The sequence below is a fragment of the Pristiophorus japonicus genome, chromosome 4 (assembly GCF_044704955.1).
Source record: "Pristiophorus japonicus isolate sPriJap1 chromosome 4, sPriJap1.hap1, whole genome shotgun sequence".
NCBI lineage: Eukaryota > Metazoa > Chordata > Chondrichthyes > Pristiophoridae > Pristiophorus > Pristiophorus japonicus.
The window spans coordinates 1,552,500-1,577,561 of NC_091980.1; positions in this window are offsets into that span (position 1 = coordinate 1,552,500).

Genomic DNA, 25,062 nt, shown 5'->3' on the forward strand with positions numbered 1-25,062 from the left:
GTCAGAGGAGCAGTACTGAAGGAGCGCCGCACTGTCGGAGGGGCAGTACTGAGGGAGTGCTGCATTAGGAGGGGCAGTACTGAGGGAGCACCGCACTGTCAGACATGCCGTCTTTCAAATGAGACGTTAAACCGAGGCCCCGTCTGCTCTCTCAGCTGGATGTAAATGATCCCATGGGAATATTTTGAAGAAGAGCAGGGGGCAGGTCCTGGGGCCAATATTTATCCCTCAACCAACATCACCAAATCAGATGATCTGGTCATTTTCACATTGCTGTGTGTGGGAGCTTGCTGTGCGCAAATTGGTTGCCACATTTCCCACATTACAACAGAGACTACACTCCAAAAAGTACTTCATTGGCTGTAAAGCACTTCGCGAGTCTGGTGGCTGTGAAAGGCGCTATAAAAATACAAATCTTTCCTTTTCCTTTCCAGGTCTGACTATTCCAATGCTGTCCTGGCCGACCTCCTGTCCAGACCCTCCGTGAGCTGTATCATGCCGCACCAACCCCCTCCACTCAGCACCCATTGCTGAAATCAGCTCTAAGTGCTGTGCCCTCCCACAGGGCACTGGAGAAAGGCCTCTTCCATTAAAAGGTTCATTTCAGTCCCGTATTTTTCTGGTATCACTTTGCACAGAAATCGGACTGAAATCCTTCAGTCTCCCAAATCCTTTCCAACCTGCCCTGCAACTCCAGATTGTAATCGTGTCAGTCAGTTCCAAAATAACCCGAGCTTTAGTGAGTAGCAGTTTTAAAAAAAGAAAGACTTGCATTTCTATAGCCCCTGGAACATCCCAAAGTGCTTTGCAGCCAATGAAGTACTTCTGAAGTGTAGTGACTGTTGCAACATGGGAAACGTGGCAGGCAATTTGCGCACAGCAAGCTCCCACACACAGCAATGTGATAGTGACCAGATAATCTGAGTTGGTGATATTGGTTGAGGGATAAATATTGTCCCCAGGACACTGGGGAGAACTCCCACTGCTTTTCTTTGAAATAGTGTCATGGGATCTTTTACATCCACCTGAGAGAGCAGACAGGGCCTCGGTTTAACGTCTCATCTGAAAGACGGCACATCCAACAGTGCAGCACTCCCTCAGTACTGCCCCTCTGACAGTGCGGCACTCCCTCAGTACTGCCCCTCCAACAGTGCAGCACTCCCTCAGTACTGCCCCTCTGACAGTGCGGCACTCCCTCAGTACTGCCCCTCCAACAGTGCAGCACTCCCTCAGTACTGCCCCTCTGACAGTGCGGCACTCCCTCAGTACTGCCCCTCCAACAGTGCAGCACTCCCTCATACTGCCCCTCCGACAGTGCGGCACTCCCTCAGTACTGCCCCTCCAACAGTGCAGCACTCCCTCAGTACTGTCCCTCTGACAGTGCAGCACTCCCTCACTATTGCCCCTCTGACAGTGCGGCACTCCCTCAGTACTGCCCCTCCAACAGTGCAGCACTCCCTCAGTACTGCCCCTCCGACAGTGCGGCACTCCCTCAGTACTGCCCCTCCAACAGTGCAGCACTCCCTCAGTACTGCCCCTCCAACAGTGCAGCACTCCCTCAGTACTGTCCCTCTGACAGTACGGCACTCCCTCAGTACTGCCCCTCTGACAGTGCGGCACTCCCTCAGTACTGCCCCTCCAACAGTGCGGCACTCCCTCAGTACTGCCCCTCCAACAGTGCAGCACTCCCTCAGTACTGCCCCTCTGACAGTGCGGCACTCCCTCAGTACTGCCCCTCCAACAGTGCAGCACTCCCTCAGTACTGTCCCTCTGACAGTGCAGCACTCCCTCAGTATTGCCCCTCTGACACTGCAGCACTCCCTCAGTACTGTCCCTCTGACAGTGCGGCACTCCCTCAGTACTGCCCCTCAGACAGTGCAGCACTCCCTCAGTACTGCCCCTCTGACAGTGCGGCACTCCCTCAGTACTGCCCCTCCGACAGTGCAGCACTCCCTCAGTACTGCCCCTCTGACAGTGCGGCACTCCCTCAGTACTGCCCCTCTGACAGTGCGGCACTCCCTCAGTACTGCCCCTCTGACAGTGTGGCACTCCCTCAGTACTGCCCCTCTGACAGTGCAGCGCTCCCTCAGTACTGTCCCTCCAACAGTGCAGCACTCCCTCAGTACTACCCCTCCAACAGTGCAGCGCTCCCTCAGTACTGCCCCTCCAACAGTGCAGCACTCCCTCAGTCCTGCCCCTCCAACAGTGCGGCGCTCCCTCAGTACTGCCCCTCCGACAGTGCGGCACTCCCTCAGTACTGCCCCTCCGACAGTGCGGCGCTCACTCAGTACTGCCCCTCTGACAGTGCAGCACTCCCTCAGTACTGCCCCTCCGACAGTGCAGCACTCCCTCAGTACTGCCCCTCTGACAGTGCAGCACTCCCTCAGTCCTGCCCCTCTGACAGTGCGGCACTCCCTCAGTACTGCCCCTCTGACAGTGCAGCACTCCCTCAGTACTGCCCCTCCGACAGTGCAGCACTCCCTCAGTACTGCCCCTCTGACAGTGCAGCACTCCCTCAGTACTGCCCCTCCGACAGTGCAGCACTCCCTCAGTCCTGCCCCTCTGACAGTACCCAAATTCCCTGGATTCTGGGGCGGTCCCAGCAGATTGGAAAACTGCTAATGTAACGCCCCTATTTAAAAAAGGAGGCAGACAGAAAGCAGGAAACTATAGACCAGTTAGCCTAACATCTGTTGTTGGGAAAATGCAGGAGTACATTATTAAGGAAGAAGTAGCAGGACATTTGGAAAAGCATAATTCAGTCAGGCAGAGTCAGCATGGTTTTATGAAAGGGTAATCATGTTTGACAAATTTGCTGGAGTTCTTTGAGGATGTAACGGGCAGGGTGGATAAGGGGGAACCAGTGGATGTGGTGTATTTGAATTTCCAGAAGGCATTCGATAATGTGCCACATAAAAGGTTACTGTACAAGATAAAAGTTCACGGGGTTGGGGGTAATATATTACTTTGGATAGTGGATTGGCTAACGAACAGAAAACAGAAAACAGAGAATCGGGATAAATGGGTCATTTTCCAAGGGATCGGTGCTGGGACCCCAACTATTTACAATCTATATTAATGACTTGGATGAAGGGACCGAGTGTAATGTAGCCAAGTTTGCTGATGATACAAAGATGGATGGGAAAGCAAATTGTGAGGAGGACACAAATAATCTGCAAAGGGATACAGACAGGATAAGTGAGTGGGCAAAAATTTGGCAGATGGAGAATAATGTGGGAAAATGTGAGGTTAGCCACTTTGGCAGAAAAAATAGAAAAACAAATTATTATTTAAATAGAGAGAAATTACACAGTGCTGCAGTACAGAGGGACCTGGGGGTCCTTGTGCATGAAACACTAAAAGTTGGTATGCAGGTACAGCAAGTGATCAGGAAGGCAAATGGAATGTTGGCCTTTATTGCAAGGGGGATAGAGTATAAAAGCAGAGAAGTCCTGCTACAACTGTACAGGGTATTAGTGAGGTCACACCTGGAGAACTGCGTACTGTTTTGGTCTCCTTATTTAAGGAGGGATATACTTGCATTGGAGGCAGTTCAGAGAAGGTTTACGAGGTTGATTCCTCCGAAGAAGGGCTTGATTAGATGAAAGGTTGAGCAGGTTGGGCCTATACTCATTGGAGTTTAGAAGAATGGGAGGTGATCTTATTGAAACATATAAGATACTGAGGGGGCTCAATAAGGTGGATGCAGAGAGGATGTTTCCCTCCGTGGAGGAATAAGAACATAAGAACATAAGAAATAGGAGCAGGAGTAGGCCATATGACCCCTCGAGCCTGCTCTGCCATTTAGTGCGATTATGGCTGACAGTAAAAGGGAATATTATTTGAATGGGGAGAAATTACAACATGCTACGGTGCAGAGGGACCTGGGGGTCCTTGTGCATGAAACTCGTTTAGGAACAAACAAAAAACATTAAACCGTGCCCCCCGATCTGGGGGAAACAAAAACATTTACAATGCCCTTTTTTTTTTTTGGGGCACAGAATTGAATTTTTCTCCAAGTGCCCCCTATAAAAGGGGAGGGGGACACTAAAAGCACCGGCAATTAAACCCAAAAAGTTAGTTTGCAGGTGTAGCAGGTAATCAGGAAGGCGAATGGAATGTTGGCCTTCATTGCGAGAGGGATGGAGTACAAAAGCAGGGAGGTCCTGCTGCAACTGTATAGGGTATTGGTGAGGCCGCACCTGGAGTACTGCGTGCAGTTTTGGTCACCTTACTTAAGGAAGGATATACTAGCTTTGGAGCGGGTACAGAGACGATTCACTAGACTGATTCCGGAGATGAGGGGGTTACCTTATGATGATAGATTGAGTAGACTGGGTCTTTACTCGTTGGAGTTCAGAAGGATGAGGGGTAATCTTATAGAAACATTCAAAATAATGAAAGGGATAGACAAGATAGAGGCAGAGAGGTTGTTTCCATTGGTCGGGGAGACTAGAACTAGGGGGCACAGCCTCAAAATACGGGGCAGCCAATTTAAAACCAAGTTGAGAAGGAATTTCTTCTCCCAGAGGGTTGTGAATCTGTGGAATTCTCTGGCCAAGGAAGCAGTTGAGGCTAGCTCATTGAATGTATTCAAATCATAGATAGATAGATTTTTAACCAATAAGGGAATTAAGGGTTACGGGGAGTGGGCGGGTAAGTGGAGCTGAGTCCACGGCCAGATCAGCCATGATCTTGTTGAATGGCGGAGCAGGCTCGAGGGGCTAGATGGCCTACTCCTGTTCCTAATTCTTATGTTCTTATGTTCTTATGTTCTGATCATGGACTCAGGTACACTTCCCCGCCCGCTCCCCATAACCCCTGATTCCCTTATTATTTAAGAAACTGTCTATTTCTGTCTTAAATTTATTCAATGACCCAGCCTCCACAGCTCTCTGAGGCAGCGAATTCCACAGATTTACAACCCTCTGAGAGAAGAAATTTCTCCTCATCTCAGTTTTAAATGGGCGGCCGCTTATTCTAAGATCATGCCCTCTCGTTCTAGTCTCTCCCATCAGTGGAAACATCCTCTCTGCATCCACCTTGTCAAGCTCCCTCATAATCTCATATGTTTTGATAAGATTACCTCTCATTCTTATGAACTCCAATGAGTAGAGGTCCAACCTACTCAACCTTTCTTCATAAGTTAACCCCCTCATCTCTGGAATCAACCTAGTGAACCTTCTTTGAACTGCCTCCAATGCAAGTATATCCTTCCTAAATACGGAGACCATAACTGCATGCAGTACTCCAGGTGTGGCCTCACCAATACCCTGTACAGTTATAGCGGAACTTTTCTGCTTTTATACTTCATCCCTCTCCCTTGCAATAAAGGCCATCATTCCATTTGCCTTCCTGATCACTTGCTGTACCTGCATACTAACCTTTTGTGTTTCATGCACAAGTACCCCCAGGTCCCGCTGTACTGCAGCACTTTGTAATCTTTCTCCATTTAAATAATAACACGCTCTTTGATTTTTTTCTGCCAAAGTGCATGACCTCACACTTTCCAACATTATACTCCATCTGACAAATTTTTGCCCATTCACTTAGCCTGTCTATGTCCTTTTTCAGATTTGTTGTGCTCTCCTCACACATTGCTTTTCCTCCCATCTTTGAATCTCGAACTCGGGGGAAAAGTTTCAGAATAAGGGGCGGCCCATTTAAAACTGAACTGAGGAGAATTTCTTCTCTCAGAGGGTTGTAAAACTGTGGAATTCGCTGCCCCAGAGAGCTGTGGAGGCTGGGTCATTAAATATATTTAAGGTCGAGACAGACAAATATTTGAGCGATAAGGGAGTGAAGGGCTAAGGGAAGTGGAGCTGAGTCCATGATCAGATCAGCCATGATCTTATTAAATGGCGGAGCAGGTTCAAGGAGCCGTATGGCCTTCTCCTGCTCCTATTTCTTAAATGCCGCGCTCTCTCAGTACTGTCCCTCCAACAGTGCGGCGCTCCCTCAGTACTGTCCCTCCAACAGTGCGGCGCTCCCTCAGTACTGCCCCTCTGACAGTGTGGCGCTCCCTCAGTACTGTCCCTCCAACAGTGCGGCGCTCCCTCAGCACTGTCCCTCCAACAGTGCGGCACTCCCTCAGTACTGTCCCTCTGACAGTGTGGCGCTCCCTCAGCACTGCCCCTCTGACAGTGCGGCACTCCCTCAGTACTGCCCCTCTGACAGTGCAGCACTCCCTCAGTACTGCCCCTCTGACAGTACGGCACTCCCTCAGTACTGCCCCTCTGATAGTGTGGCGCTCCCTCTACTTTTTGTGCTTAAGTCTGTGGTGTGGGCATTAAACCCACAACCTTTGGACTCAGAGTGCAACCCAGTGAGTCACAGCTGACACTGAAGAAAGACTTGTATTTATATAGACTTTCACGGGTTTGATTATCTGAGCCGTGTCAGTGTTAATGCAGTGATTGAGTGAGCTCGCTTGATAGACTGTTGTCTGCTCATTATCAAAATCCCAAACAATACATCCATTCAATCCCATTAAATCAGACTCTTCCCACCCGAGTGATCAATCCGTCTCACTGACGGGCGGTTTCACTGAAGGCAAATGATGAGTGGGAGCCAGATTGAATGGTATGCAGCGAGCAGGGAGTGTGACGGATGGAATAGGACCCCAACTGATCCCATCCTGTCTCGGTGTCAATGCAAAGAGCAACATCTCATTCAGGAAATATTATTAACCATTGCTTCTGTCAATTCATGCTGATGTGAGGTTGGATGCGATATTCAAAGCCACAGCATGCTTTTTAAAACGTTGACGTCGCTTATTGATTGTTTAAATCTGTAGCCGCGATTGTAAACAGCATCACGAACACCTGGAGCGACCCCCCCCCACCTCTCGGTCAGCTCTGTTACACCACCAGCGAGGCTCGCTCCTGCCGGCCCCCCCGACATGCAAAAATAAATTGAAGGCAGAAAGAAAGACAGAAGAAAATATTGCCAATAAAATGACGCCGCAAATTCAGCCAGATACAGAAGTAAAAAACCCCAGAAGTAATCTGAAATAGCATCAGTGGCATTTCTCCAGCAGGTTGTGAGCTGCTTGTCTGCACCCTGCTGCACAGGGGGTATGGGCACTCGCAGAACTCTACAACAGAGCGCTGCCTCTCACCCACACACCCACACACTCAATCCCCTGTCCCACACATCACTGAATGTGACCCGCAGCAAATCGCACACAGCTGCCATTTATTTTATTGAAGATGCTACACTTTGCGAGAAAGAATGAGGAGATGCACTATAAGTATAATGATCTGATTTTAAAGAGGGTGCAGGAACTTAAGAGACCTGGGATGCTTGTGTACAAATCTTTGAAGCTGGCAGGAGAGGCTAACAAAGCAGTTAATGACGCTTAGACAACCCAGGCTCGAAACTGGGGACACAGGGGGCAATTTTCATCAGTACCTTGTCTTATGAAGAAAGGTTGAGCAGGTTGGGCCTATACTCATCGGGAGTTTAAAGAGTGAGAGGTGATCTTATTGAAACGTGTAAGATACTGAGGGGCCTTGACAGGGTAGATGCAGAGAGGATGTTTCCCCTCGTGAGGGAATCTAGAACTAAGAACATTGGGCCCCTCGAGCCTGCTCCGCCATTTAATAAGATCATGGCTGATCCAATCATGGACCCAGCTCCACTTCCCCGCCCACTCCCCATAACCCTTCACTCCCTTGTCGCTCAAAAATCTGTCCATCTCCACCTTAAATATATTTAATGACCCAGCCTCCACAGCTCTCTGGGGCAGAGAATTCCACAGATTTACAACCCCTGAGAGAAGAAATTCCTCCTCATCTCAGTTTTAAATGGGCAGCCCCTTATTCTGAGACCATGCCCCCTAGTTTTAGTTTCCCCTATCAGTGGAAACATCCTCTCTGCATCCATCTTGTCAAGCCCCCTTATAATCTGATATGATTCGATAAGATCACCTCTCATTCTTCTAAACTCCAATGAGTGTAGGCCCAACCTACTCAACCTATCTTCATAAGTCAACCCCCTCATCCCCAGAATCAACCGAGTGAACCTTCTCTGAACAGCCTCCAATGCAAGTATATCCTTCCTTAAATACGGTGACCAAAACTGCACGCAGTACTCCAGGTGTGGCCTCACCAATACCCTGTACAGTTGTAGCAGGACTTCTCTGCTTTTATACTCTATCCCCCTTGCAATAAAGGCCAATATTCCATTTGCCTTCCTGATTACTTGCTGTACCTGCAGACTAACTTTTTGTGTTTCATGCACAAGGACCCCCAGGTCCCTCTGTACTGCAGAACTTTGCTGCAATTTTTCTCCATTTAAATTATATTTTGCTTTTCTATGTTTTCTGCCAAAGTGGATAACCTCACATTTCCCACATTATACTCCATCTGCAAAATGTTTGCCCACTCACTTAGCCTGTCTATATCCCTTTGCAGATTTTTTGTGTCCTCCTCACAATTTGCTTTCCCACCCATCTTTGTATCATCAGCAAACTTGGCTACATTACACTCTGACCCTTCATCCAAGTCTTAATATAGACTGGAAATACTTGAGGACCCAGCATCGATCCCTGTGGCACCCCACTAGTTACTGTTTGCCAATCGGAAAATGACCCATTTATCCAACTGTCTGTTTTCTGTTAGTTAGCCAATCCTCTATCCATGCTGATATATTACCCCCAACCCCGTGAACTTTTATCTTGTGCAGTAACCTCTTTTGTGGCACCTTATCGAATGCCTTCTGGAAATCCAAATACACCACATCCACTGGTTCCCCTTTCTCCACCCTGTTCGTTACATCCTCAAAGAACTCCAGCAAATTTGTCAAACATGACTTCCCTTTCATAAAACCATGCTGACTCTGCTTGATTGAATTATGCTTTTCCAAATGTCCTGCTACTGCTTCCTTAATAATGGACTCCAGCATTTTCCCAACAACAGATGTTAGGCTAACTGGTCTATAGTTTCCTGCTTTCTGTCTGCCTCCTTTTTTAAATAGGGGTGTTACATTTACAGTTTTCCAATCCGCTGGGAGCTCCCCAGAATCCAGGGAATTTTGGTAGATTACAACCAATACATCCACTATCCCTGCAGCCACTTCTTTTAACATTTATGCCATTAGGTCCAGGGGACTTGTCCACCTTTAATCCCATTATTTTACCGAGTACTACTTCATTCGAGATAGTGATTGTATTAAGTACCTCCCTCCCTACAGCCCCCTGATTATCCGCTATTGGGATGTTTTTTGTGTCTTCAATCGTGAAGACCGATGCAAACTATTTGTTCAAAGTCTCTGCCATTTCCCTGTTCCCCATTATTAATTCCCCAGTCTCATCCTCTAGGGGACCAACATTTACTTCAGCCACTCTTTTCCTTTTTATATACCATCTGTTTTTATATTTCGTGCTAGTTTACTTTCAGAATCTCTCTTCCCCCTCTTTATTATTTTTTAGTCGTTCTTTGCTGGTTTTTTAAAGTTTCCCAATCCTCCGGCCTCCCACTGGTCTTGGCCACATTGTATGCCCTTGTTTTCAATTTGATACCCTCCCTTATTTCCTTAGTTAGTCACGGATGGTTATCCCTTCTCTTACAGTCTTTCCTTCTCATTGGGATATATTTTTGTTGCGAGTTATGAAATATCTCCTTAAATGTCTGCCACTGCTCATCAACCGTCTCACACTTTAATCTATTTTCCCAGTCCACTTTAGCCAACTCTGCCTTCATAACTTTGTAGTCTCCTTTATTTAAGCTTCGGGCCCTGGTTTGAGATCCAACTTTCTCACCCTCCAACTGAATTTGAAATTCAACCATGTTATGATCACTCTTTCCTAGAGGATCCTTTACGAGGAGATTGTTTATTAATCCTGTCTCATTACACAGTACCAGATCTAAGATAGTCTGCTCCCTGGTTGGTTCTGCAACATACTGTTCAAGGAAACTATCCCGGATACACTCGATGAACTCTTCCTCAAGGCTACCCTGGCCAATTTGCTTTGTCCAATCAATATGAAGGTTAAGATCGCCCATGATTATTGCTGTTCCTTTTTTACAAGCCTCCATTATTTCTTGATTTATACTCTGTCCAACAGTGTAGCTACTGTTAGGGGGCCTATAGACTACACCCACCAGCGACTTTTTCCCCTTATTATTCCTTATCTCCACCCAAACTGATTCAACATCTTGACCTTCTGAGCCAGTATCATTTCTCACTTATGCACTGACCTCATCCTTTATTAACAGAGCTACCCCACCTCCTTTTCCTTTCTGTCTGACCTTCCGAATTGTCAAATACCCTGAATATTCAGTTCCCAGCCTTGGTCACCTTGCAACCACGTCTCTGTAATGGCGATCAGATCAGACCCATTTGTATCTCTTTGTGCCGTCAACTCATCGATTTTGTTACGAATGCTGCGTGCATTCAGATAAAGAACCTTTAAATTTGTTTTTTGACCATTTTCTCCTGCTTTGACCCCACTTTCTGATTCACCTTTATGTTTATACATTCTGTCCCTTCCTGTCATGCTCTGGTTTTCATTTCCCCCAGTGCCACCCTGCTCTGTTTCCTTCTCCTTGTTCTGTGACTTCTTAAATTTCCGCTCACCTGTACCCGCGCCCCCAATATTTAGTTTAAACCCTCTCTACAGCCTTAGTTATTTAATTCGCCAGAACCCTAGTCCCAGCATGGTTCAAGTGGAGCCCGTCCCGATGGAACAGCTCCCCCTTACCCCAGTACTGGTGCCAGTGCCCCAGGAACCGAAACCCATTTCTCCCACACCAGACTTTGAGCCACGTGTTTAACTCTCTGATCTTATTTACCCTTTTGCAAATTAGCTCGTGGTTCAGGTAGTAATCCAGAGATTATTACCTTGTGGTTCTGCTTTTTAATTTGGCCCCTAGCTGCTCATAATCCCTCAGCAGAACCTCTTTCTTTGTCCTACCTATGTCATTGGTGCCCACGTGGACCACGACAACAGGATCTTTCCCCCTCCCACTCCAAGTTCCTCTCCAGCCCTGAGGATATGTGCTTAACCCTGGCACCGGGCAGGCAAACAGTCTTCAGGACTCATGCTCTCGGCTGTAGAGAACAATATCTATCCCTCTAATGATAGTGACCCCTACCACTACAAAGTTTCTATTTACTCCCCCCACGTGAATGGCCCCCTGGACCACGGTGCTGTGGTCAGTTTGACCATCCTCCCTGCAGTCCCTGCCCTCGTCCACACAGGGAGCAAGAGCCTCGAACCTGTTGGACAAGAGCAAGGGCTGAGGCTCCTCCATCACTACCTCCTGGATCCCCATATCTGCCTCACTCGTAGTCACACCCTCCTGTCCCTGACCACGGATCGAATTTGAATGAATTACTCCAATTGGTGTGAGTAGCTCCTGGATTGTGGCATCTGGGTAACTCTCCCCCTCCCTGATGTATCGCAGTGTCTGCATCTCGGATTCCAGCTCATCAACACGGAGCCAAAGTTCCTCGAGCTGCAGACACTTACTGCGGATCTGGTCGCGATGGACCTCAATGGTGGTCACCGGCTCCCACATGTTGCAGCAGAAACACATCGTCTGCCCTGCCATCTCTAATATATTTAATTAATTAGATTTAGTTTTTAGTTTTTAATCCCAGCCCCTAATGTAAGGCTCTTAATTTAAGGCAAGAAATGAGAGAGAAAAACTTACCAACTTCCCTGCCTTCCTGTGATGTCGAATGTAGTCACCCTGTTCCCTCTCTGACCTGCTCGCGCTGCTCCCTGCAGGGGCTGGGCAACTCAATACACTTTTATGTCCCGCCTGTTGCTCCCATGTTCCCACACAGGTCGGGTGTGTCGGCCTAGGGGACATAGTCTCAGAATAAGGGGCCGCCCCTTTAAAACTGAGATGAGGAGGAATTTCTTCTCTCAGAGGGTCGTAAATCTGTGGAATTCTCTGCCCCAGAGACTGCGGAGACTGGGTCATTGAATATATTTAAGGCGGAGGTAGACAGATTATTGAACGATAAGGGAGTAAAGGGTTATGGGGAGCGGGCGGGGAAGTGGAGCTGAGTTCAGGATCAGATCAGCCATGATCGTATTGAATGGCGGAGCAGGCTTGAGGGGCCAGGTGGCCGACTCCTGCTCCTATTCCTTATGTTCTTATGCCTTCAGGCACTGACAATCCTCTGAGGTGTCTAAGCTGGGGTTTTAATCTGAAATGTCGGTTTAGCCCACGTTTAACGCCATCTTGGTAAAGGAGTTGAAGGTTGTGCTGTGAACGAGTGCCCAGAGGATCGTTATGGAGGTAATTGCCACTTAAATTGCCAGCCAGTGTTCATTATTGGGGCTGTATGGCGTTTTGTTGGCTAGCGTTTGACCCAACGGCCTCTCCTAACAGTGACCCACTGATTGGGAGCAAACAAGTCGTTGCTGAGGATTTCGAGTGCTGCTTCAAGGTAAATCACCTTTTGCTGTTCACTTGCTGCTGGAGGTTTGAAGCCGACTTTAGAAACACTTCGGGAGACTTTCTGGGACACTTGGCCCCTGCTTCACCAACTCTCCAGCAACATTTATTACGCAAATTCTCTGGGGACTCCACCTAAATCGAGTGAGTGATGTGCTGCTCCAGCGATTGGTCAGCCAATCGGAGTCACCGGGAGAAAGTGCTTGGTCACGGGCATCTGGCTCAGGGTCCCCCTTGGTCTGGGCAAGGAACGGGAGGAGGACATGCAGCCGGGCAGTGCAGCACCCGCTGCTGGAGGAGAGAGGGACAGGAGGGCAAAGGGGGCAAGGTGGTCTCCTCCTCCCTGCGGGTACAGGACATCCCTCCTCCACCAGGGCCTCCTCCTCCGGACCCCCTCCACCGGGACCGCCTCCACCAGGACCTCCTCCTCCGGAACCCCTCCACCGGGACCGCCTCCACCAGGACCTCCTCCTCCGGAACCCCTCCACCGGGACCCCCTCCACCAGGACCTCCTCCACCGGACCTCCTCCACCAGGGCCTCCTCCTCCAAACCTCCTCCACCGGGACCCCCTCCACCAGGGCCTCCTCCTCCGGACCCCCTCCACTGGGACCCCCTCCACCAGGACCTCCTCCTCCGGACCCCCTCCACCAGGGCCTCCTCCTCCGGACCCCCTCCACCAGGACCTCCTCCACCAGGACCCCCTCCACCAGGACCTCCTCCTCCAGACCCCCTCCACCAGAACCTCCTCCACCGGGACCCCCTCCACCAGAACCTCCTCCTCCAGACCCCCTTCACCAGAACCTCCTCCACCGGGACCCCCTCCACCAGAACCTCCTCCTCCGGACCCCCTCCACCAGAACCTCCTCCACCGGGACCCCCTCCACCAGGACCTCCTCCACCAGGGCCTCCTCCACCAGGACCTCCTCCTCCGGACCCCCTCCACCAGGACCTCCTCGACCAGGACCCCCTCCACCGGGACCCCCTCCACCAGGACCTCCTCCACCAGAACCTCCTCCTCTGGACCCCCTCCACCAGGACCTCCTCCACCAGGACCTCCTCCTCCGGACCCCCTCCACCAGGACCTCCTCCACCAGGACCCTCTCCACCAGGACCTACTCCTCCGGACCCCCTCCACCAGGACCTCCTCCAACAGAACCTCCTCCTCCAGACCCCCTCCACCAGGACCTCCTCCACCAGGACCTCCTCCTCCGGACCCCCTCCACCAGGACCTCCTCCACCAGGACCCTCTCCACCAGGACCTCCTCCTCCGGACCCCCTCCACCAGGACCTTCTCCACCAGAACCTCCTCCTCCAGACCCACTCCACCAGGACCTCCTCCTCCGGACCCCCTTCACCAGGACCCCCTCCACCAGGACCCGCTCCACCAGGACCTCCTCCACCAGAACCTCCTCCTCCGGACCCCCTCCACCAGGACCCCCTCCACCAGGACCCCCTCCACCGGGACCTCCTCCTCCGGACCCCCTCCACCAGGACCTCCTCCTCTGGACCTCCTCCACCAGGACCCCCTCCACCATGACCTCCTCCTCCGGACCCCCTCCACCAGGACCTCCTCCAGCAGGACCCCCTCCACCAGGACCTCCTCCTCCGGACCCCCTCCATCAGGACCCCCTCCACCGGGATCTCCTCCTCCGGACCCCCTCCACCAGGACCTCCTCCTCTGGACCCCCTCCACCAGGATCTCCTCCTCTGGACCCCCTCCACCAGGACCTCCTCCTCCGGACCCTCTGCACCAGGACCCCCCATGCTGTATCCAAGAACCCTCTCCCTCGGTCCCTGAGCCACTCTGCAATGGGCCGCTGTGGGCTAGCCACAGACACAATTGGCCAAAAGGCCACCTACTGCTGTCTGATTCTATGATTCTATCAGTCGATTAAGATGCAAGGCCCAGACTGCAGGCCACCACAGGGTTAGAAGCAGCGAATTTTATCGTAGACAAGTTGGCATTCGGCCATTCAGCCCAGCCTCCTGGATATTGAGGCACTGGAGAGGGGGCAGGGAAGGTTTACAAGGATGATACCAGAAATGCGAGGGTATACATATCAGGAAAGGATGAACAGGCTGGGTCTCTTTTCTCTTGAAAAAAAAAGGCAGAGGTGTGACCTAATCGAAGTCTTTAAAATCATAAAACGTTTGGGATAGAGTGGATCCAGAGAGAATGTTCCCACTTGTGGGGAAGAGCATAACTAGAGGCCATCAATATAAGATAGTCACCCAGAAACCCAATGGGGAATTCAGGAGCAACTTCTTTACCCAGAGAGCGGTGAGAATGTGGAACTCGCTGCCACAGGGAGGGGTTGAGGTGAATAGTATCGATGTGTTTAAGGGGAGGCTGGATAAACATATGGGGGAGGAGGGAATAGAGGGTTATGCTGATAGATTTAGAAGAGGAAAGACGGGAGGAGGCTCGAGTGGGGCAATAAACGCCGGCACGGACTGGTTGGGCCGAATGGCCTGTTTCTGGGCCGTCTATCCCGTGTAATCCTATTTAACCGCGCCCCCTCAGTGCAGTAGGTTTCTCCATACAAGCCGCTGGTCTCTCTCTTGGGACTCTGGCTGTTATTAGAATTTGTGTATAAACAACTTATTGATCTTGCCTGTGAGTAACAAGTCCCACCTTTATGTAAAAGAGACTCGCAGCTTTAGACCTAATCACATTCCAACGGCATAATTCACTTGATGACGTTTTACTCTGAGGAGAATTTAATTTTATCGTCTGCTGTTACCAGTTTATGATTAAATCCGACAAAATCTATATTGATTTTTCTGAGCCGCTGACACTACATAAATGTAACTATTAACGGTGAATGGGCGCTCTCTGACTGCTCTCTACAATGGATCCTGTGTCGTTTTGTGGCTCATGACCTCGGTCTCTGAATGGGACCGACTCTGATAAAATAATCCGGGTTCTATACCCCCCCACCGCCCCCCCTCCACTCCCCCAACCGTGTGTGCAGAGTCTGCAACATGTACCCAGCGTCGAGCATTGGGAGCACGTTTCATTTGATATTAAATTTTATATTAAAATTCATGAAGCGAGCTTCTAATTCTACGTTTCGCGCACTGCCAGTCAGCACAGGAGCCACCGTTCCCTCAGACACACATTGCAGCAGTTCCGACAGTTACAATTATTTTCATAGCACGCACTCCGAACTTAAGATCCGGAGGCGTGAGTTCAGATCCCACCGTGGGCAGCTTGCGAATTGGAATTCGGTTAATTAAATGAATCTGGAAATAACATTCTCTTCTCAGTAAAGGTGACCGTGAAGCTGTCGGATTGCGGTAAAGATCCCAACCGGGTCACTGATGTCCCTTTAGGGAAAGAAACCTGCCATGCTTACCTGGGTTGGGCCTATAGGTGACTCCCATCCCACACCAACGTGGTTTGACCATTAACTGCCCTGTAGGTTGATTCCGGGGATGAGGGGGTTGACTTATGAAGAAAGGTTGAGTAGGTTGGACCTCTACTCATTGGAGTTCAGAAGAATGAGAGGTGATCTTATCAAAACGTATAAGATTATGAGGGGGCTTGACAAGGTGGATGCAGAGAGGATGTGTCCACTGATGGGGGAGACTGGAACTAGAGGCCATGATCTTAGAATAAGGGGCCGCCCATTTAAAACTGAGATGAGGAGGAATTTCTTCTCTCAGAGGGTTGTAAATCTGTGGAATCCACTGCCTCAGAGAGCTGTGGAAGCCGGGACATTGAATAAATTTAAGACAGAGATAGACAGTTTCTTAAACGATAAGGGGATAAGGGGTTATGGGGAGCGGGCGGGGAAGTGGAGCTGAGTCCATGATCGGATCAGCCATGATCTTATTAAATGGCGGAGCAGGCTCGAGGGGCCGTATAGCCTACTCCTGTTCCTATTCCTTATGTTCTTATGTTACAAAGTGGATTCTCCACCCTGGCAACCTCTGGGAAGATGACCTTCTAACCCCCGGAGTCTCCCACCCAAAAAGTTGAACAGAAACGTTGCCCTGCCATACCTTCAGGGGTTGAGATAATGGAATGGCCTGACGATCAATACTGAAGACACTTGGGTGCGCTAATTCTTCACAGGGTACCGGCCTTTGAAGATCTGGGGCTCTGCTCAACCGTGTATGCAGGAAGTCACAGGTCAAGGAGTCCCGGGACCCATCCCTTCCATGTCATTGGAATGTTTTGGTACAGGCGTTTGGAAGGAGTTTGGAAATTGGGAGTGCTAGCTGGCAACCTGGATCAGCTGGACTGCTGCTGGAAGAGATGGGAAGGAAACATTCCCAGGGTTTGCAATGCAAACAATAAACCTGTTAAGTCTTGAATAAAGAATCTGACTAGATACTGTAAGCTTAAAGTAATGTGTGACTTTATTACAGGTCTCCAGAGTGCCTCTCCAGGCTGTGAGGCCTCCTTAAATACCTGTGCTCCCAAGGGATTGTGGTGTCGCTTGGGACTCCAGGGAATGAGCCCTCTGGTGGTTAAACAAGGTATTTACAGGTTTACATATATAACAAAACCCACCTGTGTAATGATATTTCTACTCAAACCGTGTCCAACACTGACCTCCATTGGAAGGCTGGCCTCCCCCCTTACCTCAGCGATGACTGAACCTCTCCTTCCCCGCTGGTGACCTGGCCTCTTCTCCTCCTCCAGCACGTGATGAGTACCACGGCTGTGACCCCCCTCACCTCCCACTCTGAACCCCAGTGGGCCACTGACCCTCCCAATGCCTGCCCCCAACCCAGCCTTGGACCACCTAGCACCAAGGGTGCTACCCAGCGCTGAGCCTGCGGCCAACATCTCGCCGTAGACAACGAGGCCCATACAGCAGAGCCTGGTCTCCAGTCGTCTTGGACCCCCTTGCCACTGGACCAAGACCTTGCTCAGCTAAGCCCGTGTGGTTGCCGGTGTGCAGCAGCCACCCCACGTTAAAAGAACTCACACACAGGCATCTTCCACTTCGTCAGTATGAAGTTCGGGACCTGGAACGTCAAGACCCTCATGGAGAACCCCAACAGCGACCAGCCGGAACGCCGTGCCTGCCATTGCAGGCTTCTGTCTCCCACGGATGTTCAGGGAGCATCCCGAGATCCATCACCATCAGCTGAAGGGACTCAACAAGACAGCCTGCTACAATTCCCAGCTTGTCCTTGTCCCAGCGTGGCCAATGACAGAGCACAGTGGGGCTTGGTGTTCACCAGGCGCAGTGCGTGCTCCAGTGTGCTATGGTGGGGAGGCACTGAGCCTGAACGTCCCAAAGGGCAGAGCAAATAACCTCAACATCTTTCATATAAAGCAAACTCTGGTTCCATTTCTGAGATAACTTTTTGGAATAAAACAATGTAAATGACTGTTCATTTAGCAAATGCAGCATTCTCTAAATGCAACAAATGAAACTTTGAAATTTGGAATTAGTTACTCTTCATTCTTAGTCGTATTTTACCTGGTTACAGCAGCTGAATCTCACTCATTCATGCTGACCCACACCGCAACGCCAAACATTGGAGACAATGAATACCAGAAGGGATGTCATTATTCAAATCTGGAGAAAGGTTGTGAATAAATCTTGCAATTTAAGATCTTTTCATAACACACAGCACGTGTACGGAGACATTGAGCAAAGAATAAATGAAGCAAACCTTTTCTTGGGTTGAGTAAAGCCCTGGGGCTGGAAATTCATCATGTGCGAGAGCGTAACTTGAACGCCGGTGAATCGGCTGACCAATTAACACGCCTGGATTATCTTTGCAATTGAAATTAATGGGAAAAGGAAGTTTGAGCAGGAATTTGCAACAGATTTCAAAACTAACAGAAAAAGGTTTTTCCAGATATGTTAAGAGGAGGGGGGGTGGGGGGCGGAATGGCCCCATACCCCGATTGGGGGCAGGAACCTTTCTGGGGCTTTAAGCACCCGGTGCGAAAGTCCAGCCCAAATCGCAGAATTGCCCTCACCACCCTTCGGAGGAAGCGGAACGAAATCTTCCGCGCTCCACGTCCTTTGGGGGCGGTAACCAGGGCGCTACTGGGGCGCTGAGGGAAGCGCTAAACGGATGCTCCGCGTAGCGCCGACGCGCTTCAACACCCCTCCCCTTCACTGAAAGGGTCGGGCCTCTGTGCACTCCACACGGCCTCTGCCATGCTCCGCTGGGCCCCTGGGGTAGCGTGCGACCGGGCCGAGAGCCACGCTAGGACCGCCATCGTTGAGCCGACCCAGGAGTTGGCCGACAACAAAAGATGGTGGCCCGAGGCGCGAATGCCCTCCCCTTTAAGAACCGCACCCAGAGAGGATGGTGGGCAGCTTCGCGGCCCACAGGGGCAACTTCCCCCTGCGGGGCGTTGACCGCGAGGCACGGCATTGCTACAGACTCCCGGGCAATTTCCCAGGAGGCAGTAGTGCCCTCCGTCCTTGGGCAAAACATGCCTTGTGCCCTGCTAGCGCCCCCAGAGGCGCGAACGGGGCTAAAAAATGGGACAATTTCACCCCCAGAGAGCGGTAACATGTAGGCCCACTAAAGATAGATGCAGGCGAGACTAAAACAGACATTAATTAAATGGCAGACTAGTTAAAGGAATACTTTGCATCCATTGTCACAGTTGAGGAAGAAAACAAAATAACAGCGGTCAAGAGAACCTAAAAATAAGTCCAGGGGTGAACTTAACGGATTTAATATAACTAAATAAATGGTAAAGGAGAAAATAATGGGACTAAAGGTAGATAAGCCTCCTGGGCCTGATTGTTTCCGCTCCAGGATATTAAAATCCTGGCACTCCATCCAAACAGCACTCATCATAGGCAGTCCCTCGGAATCGAGGAAGACTTGCTTCCACTCCGAAAGTGAGTCTTTTGGTGGCTGAACAGTCCGATACGAGAGCCACAGACCCTGTCACAGGTGGGACAGACATTTGTCGGGGGGAGGAGTGGGTGGGGCTGGTTTGCCGCATGCTCCTTCCGCTGCCTGCGCCTGACCTCTTCACGCTTGTGGGGTTGAGATTCGAAGAGCTCAATGCCCTCCCGGATGCACTTTCTCCACCTAAGGTGGTCTTCGGTCAGGGTATCCCAGGTGTCAGTGGTGATGTCGCACTTTACCATGGAGGCTTTGAGGGTGTCCGCTGATCACCTTTGGCTCGTTTGACTTACTGTGGGAGCACGGACTGCAGCGGTTCAAGAAAGCGGCTCACCACCACCTTCTCAAGGGCAATTAGGGATGGGCAATAAATGCCGGCCTTGACAGTGATGCCCATAGCCTCGGAATGCATCAAAAGAAAAGTGGGGAAATTGCAGATGCAGTTCCAAAGTTCTCTAGATTCAGGAATTGTGCCTTTGGATTGAAAAATTGCAAATATAGTTCTGTTATTTAAGAAGGAAGGGAAAGAGAAGCCAAGTAACTGCAGACCAGTCCGTGTAACAGCAGTTGTCGGGAAGTTACTAGAATCTATCATCAGGGACAGAGTGTAAGATTGGGATCACAGGTCACACACAGATACCCAAAGGGCCTTAGGAGTTATAAGGCATTTTATTAAGGAGCAGTAGTTCAAATATAGTCAAACACAACACACAATCAGGATAGACATAGTCGACATACGACCATGACAAGTAGCTGGTACTAGTCCCGATCAGACAGATGGCCAGTGGCACGAACAGTTCTTCTCTGCACTATCTGCCCTGAAAAGCTCTGTCGATATCACTTTTATTCTCTATTTAGGGGAGGCCCTGGCATACAATAATGGACAGGATCATTTAACCTGTAAGGGCTCTTCTCAAACCAGGGTGCCCAATGACTTGTCGAGCTCTTTGTCTCAACTCTTAGGTGAAACCCTCCTCTCCACATGTCATTCCTGTTTATACTGTCTGAAGGCCCAACTCTCCTGTCCTTACCCTCCCAGGGTTGGAGTCAGAAAGGCCATTCTTGGCCTTACAATTCCCCACTTTGAGAAAGAAATATCCCTACGACTTCTCGCAATCGGCTTTTGACTCGGCCCAGCGAGTTCTAGGTTATCTCGCTGAAACCATTCGTGCCCACAGATGCTGGCTGGCATTATAAGCTGCTTCCCACCACTCGTGGTCCCATATTCTACTTACTGCTTTCACAACGTGGCCGTTAGTTAGCAGGGAGCTTCAAAAAGGAAGAATTCTCTTTCTTACAGTCCATTCTGAGGGGGAGGGGGAGGAGCAACCTATGACCCCTTTCTCAAATTCAATTCACTGTTCCAGTGTTCAATTCTTCCCCACCTGAGATATTGTACCCTGCCTGGGGTCTCCTCAACTTTGCTTCGGATCTCCACTTTCGGTGTGCTCAATTAATTATCTTTTAGTTCTGGTTAGTCATAGACATGAGTATATAATTGGCTTATGCATCAAAGTCTTGCTACACGGGGTACATATATCAAATATACTATCATTACAAGTTGGAGAACTACCAGAGCACGTGAAATAATACAGACCTAAGGGTGTGTCGATATATTAAGCCCAATATCCCACCAATGTGAGTCGTTCCCTATGCTGTCAATGGGACAGGTCCTTTTCGACCCATAGAGCATGGTAATTGCGGTAATAGAGACACAGGAGGCACTACCAAAACCACCTCCTACTGGAGTCGTACTGGCTTTTCCCACGCTCTGTTACCTACAAAACACAATTATTACAGTCACAGTTAAATTCAGTCTTACAATCATTTCAAGTGACACGACTGTTTCGCATAGAATCAACAAGTCATGGATTTAATAGATTCTCCAAATCGCACATTTACTCGTATCCATCTTGTGGATAATTCTTGCTAAACTTATTTCTCCTGAGCCTTCAATTGTCCCAAAACAAATTCCGTCTAACTCTCCACTTCAACTTCAATTTCAACCCCTCTAACAGGTAGCAGTGTGTTTAACTCTATCCTGATTGTTTCATTCGATAGTTTCTCGATGGAGTATGTGCCAATTCTTTAAAAGTTGGCTCACTCTCCTGAACCACATTAACTATTTTATATTGCAACATAGAAACATAGAAATTTACGGCGCAGAAGGAGGCCATTCCGGCCCATCGTGTCCGTGCCGACCGACAAAGAGCCACACGGCCCTCGGTCAGCGGCCCTGAAGGTTACATATAAACCTATGAACAGTGAACAATGGCGGAAAGGTAAAGAGCACCCGGCCCAACCAGTCCGCCTCACACAACCGCTATATGCCTGGCACCGAAACATTCTACACTCCACCCCAACCGGAGCCATGTGATCCCCTGAGAGAGGCAAAAAACAGATAAAAACCCAGGTCAATTGGGGAGAAAATTCCTCTCCCACCATCCAGGCAATCGAAACAATCCAGGAGATCACGCTGGTCATATTCGATTCCCTGCAGTACTTACCATGGTATCTGCACCATCCAACAATATCTTGCTGTTGTCAAGTAACTGAGCATGTCTCAGACCCATTCTTCACTGCAAATTCATTTGCACGTACATAGCGGTATCTCAATATCATGGCACATTGGCCATCTGATACAAGCCATTCTCGGGCTTTCAGGGGATGTTATCAGAAGATTGTAGTCATCTGCAGATCTTTGCTCATCTTCCTCTGCATGATCCCGATGTCTCGGGTGTGGCCGGACTATCAAATTCAGTTTTCTTAAAAAAGTTCATCATAGGCAAGGACGCAAATGTCTCCAAGCTATCAATTTGCTATCCGTAACTACACTTTCCTGAATTTCACTAGAAAGCAAGAGAAATTCCATTCTCCTGTTACTATCTTACAACAACACCGATAACAAGGTGGATGCAGAGAGGATGTTTCCACTGATGGGGGAGACTAGAACTAGGGGGCCTGATCTTAGAATAAGGGGCCGCCCATTTAAAACTGAGATGAGGAGAAATTTCTTCTCTCAGAGGGTTGTAAATCTGTAGAATTCGCTGCCTCAGAGAGCTGTGGAAGCTGGGGACATTGAATAAATTTAAGACAGAAATAGACAGTTTCTTAAATGATAAAGGGAATAAAGGATTATGGGGAGCAGGCGGGGAAGTGGAGCTGAGTCCATGATCGGATCAGCCATGATCTTATTGAATGGCGGAGCAGGCTCGAGGGGCCGTATGGCCTACTCCTGCTCCTATTTCTTATGTTCTTATGTAACTTGTATTTATATAGCGCCTTTGACATAGTATAATGTCTCAAGGCACTTCACGAGAGTGTTATAAAAGAAAATTTGATCCTCAATCACTTCCTCTCTTCATTTTATACATCCCATTAATTACCTTTCATATTTCATTCATGAGCCCTGGAGGAACTTTACTGTCCAGTACAATATTAAAGCTAGAAAACATAGATCAAGCATTCTTCCTTGGCACAAGTTATCAACATATTTTTTATTGAAACCCCTCCCCGCCCCCCCAGTAAATTACGTTCTTTCTTCAGATGCCTTTTCAATGACTAAATAAATACTGAATATAACTGGAGAAAAATTAGTTGTCACCTTTTAGCAAACATCATACGTTCTACACAGAAGGTAAAAGAGGGTGGCCTTCCCTCAACTTATCGCTTCGAGACATTCATACAGGCTTTTGTTTACAAAATGGGACACTGCAACGATCGTAGGAAGAAGCAGTAACTTTCTCTTTCTCATTGGGGCTTATCATCATCACAGGCTATTCATATTTTTCCTTTCAACCTAATTTATAATTACTAATTACTTCCTACTTGTCAAAAACTTAGTGGGTGTCTTGGACTTACAGTAACCAAATTAAGAAGACAATGCTTTTTAAACATTCAATTTAATTTAAAATGAGACACACATTTTTTAATTTAAACTATATAAGACTATATGTGACAATAGCAACTACTTTTACTGTAAACTAATTAAACCAAAGTACGTTGAAAAACCCCAATTCATTTTTTTAGCAGACAGCATGGCAACTGTAACTTCAAGGCTGAAGCTTATCTTTTGTAAAATAAACTGTCTTTTGTGCATTTCATAGCTGCATCAATCATTGTCAAAATAAGTCTGCACCTGCGTCTCTAATACAAAAAATCTGCAAAGGCTAAGTGAGTGAGCAAAAATTTGGCAGATGGCGTGTAATGTGGGAAAATGTGAGTTTATCTACTTTGGCAGAAAAAATAGAAAAGCAAATTATAATTTAAATAGAGAAAGATTGTAACGTGCTGCAGTGCAGAGGGACCTGGGGGTCCTTGTGCATGAAACACTAAAAGTTAGTCTGCAGGTACAGCAAGTGATCAGGGAGGCAAATGGAATGTTGGCCTTTATTGCAAGGGGGATAGAGTATAAAAGCAGAGAAGTCCTGCTACAACTGTACAAGTTATTGGTGAGGCCACACCTGGAGTACTGCGTGCAGTTTTGGTCTCCGTATTGAAGGAAGGATATACTTGCATTGGAGGCTGTTCAAAGAAGGTTCACTAGGTTGATTCCGGAGATGAGGGGGTTGACTTATGAAGATAGGTTGAGTAGGGTGGGCCTATACTCATTGGAGTTCAGAAGAATGAGAGGTGATCTTATTAAAAGATATAAGATAATGTGGGGGCTGGTCAAGATTTCAGAGAGGATATTTCCACTCATGAGGGAAACTAAAACTAGAGGACATAGTCTCAGAATAAGGGGCCGCCCATTTAAAACTGAGATGAGGAGGAATTTCTTCTCTCAGAGGGTTGTAAATCTGTGGAATTCTCTGCCCCAGAGAGCTGAGGAGGCTGGGTCATTGAATATATTTAAGGCGGAGATAGACAGATTTTTGTGCGATAAGGGAGTGAAGGGTTATGGGGAGCAGGCAGGGAAGTGGAGCTGAGTCCATGATCAGATCAGCCATGATCTTATTAAATGTATGTTCTTATGTTCAATTCTGAGCACATAATTTTAAATTGAAATAAATTTAATCACACTTTCTTAAAACTTCCAAAATCCAGATAAGACGACAAAGGGTTAAATGGCTTTTAGCTCTGTGCACAGAGAAGTGGGTGGAGCTAAAACAAACATAACTGACCTTTTTTTAAAGACAGACTTTCAGACAAAAGGAATATTGTAACTTCTGAAGCATTCATAATCAGGGAAATTTCCACACTTTAACATATACTTTCACACAAACTGAAATTCCAGCATTTTTAAGGTTCTTTTCATTCTTGTGTTTTATTTTTCTGAGCACAAAAGCTAAAACTTCTGTGTTGGTTCTGTTTTTTTACAATTGTTGTCTCAGCAATGTATTCTCTAATTCCCAGTTTTTGTCCTTCTATTGCTAATTTCTCAGATCGGTCAGTGTGCAATTTCGATATTTTTCCCTTGTTATCTCCAACTCTCTCTCTCCTGCTCATTTAGACTGTTTGTGCCATTTTCTCCATAATAGGCACCCAGCATTTTGTGTTAAGTTTCACCTATTTGACATGCTCCATCTCTCTCTCTCTCTCTCACGGAGAGGGTCTCATAGCCAGACTTGGTGACAATCTTGCACGGTCAATCAAGTCTCTCTGGTTCCTCCAACCCGAAACCTTACTAGCCCCAACACTGTGAATCCCACTTCTGACATCACTGTAAGATTAGGATCACAGGTCACACACAGATTACCCAAAGGGCCTTAGCAGCCATAAGGTATTTTATTAAGGGAGCGGTAGTTCAAATATAGTCAAACATAATGCACAATCAGGATAGACATAGTAGACATACGA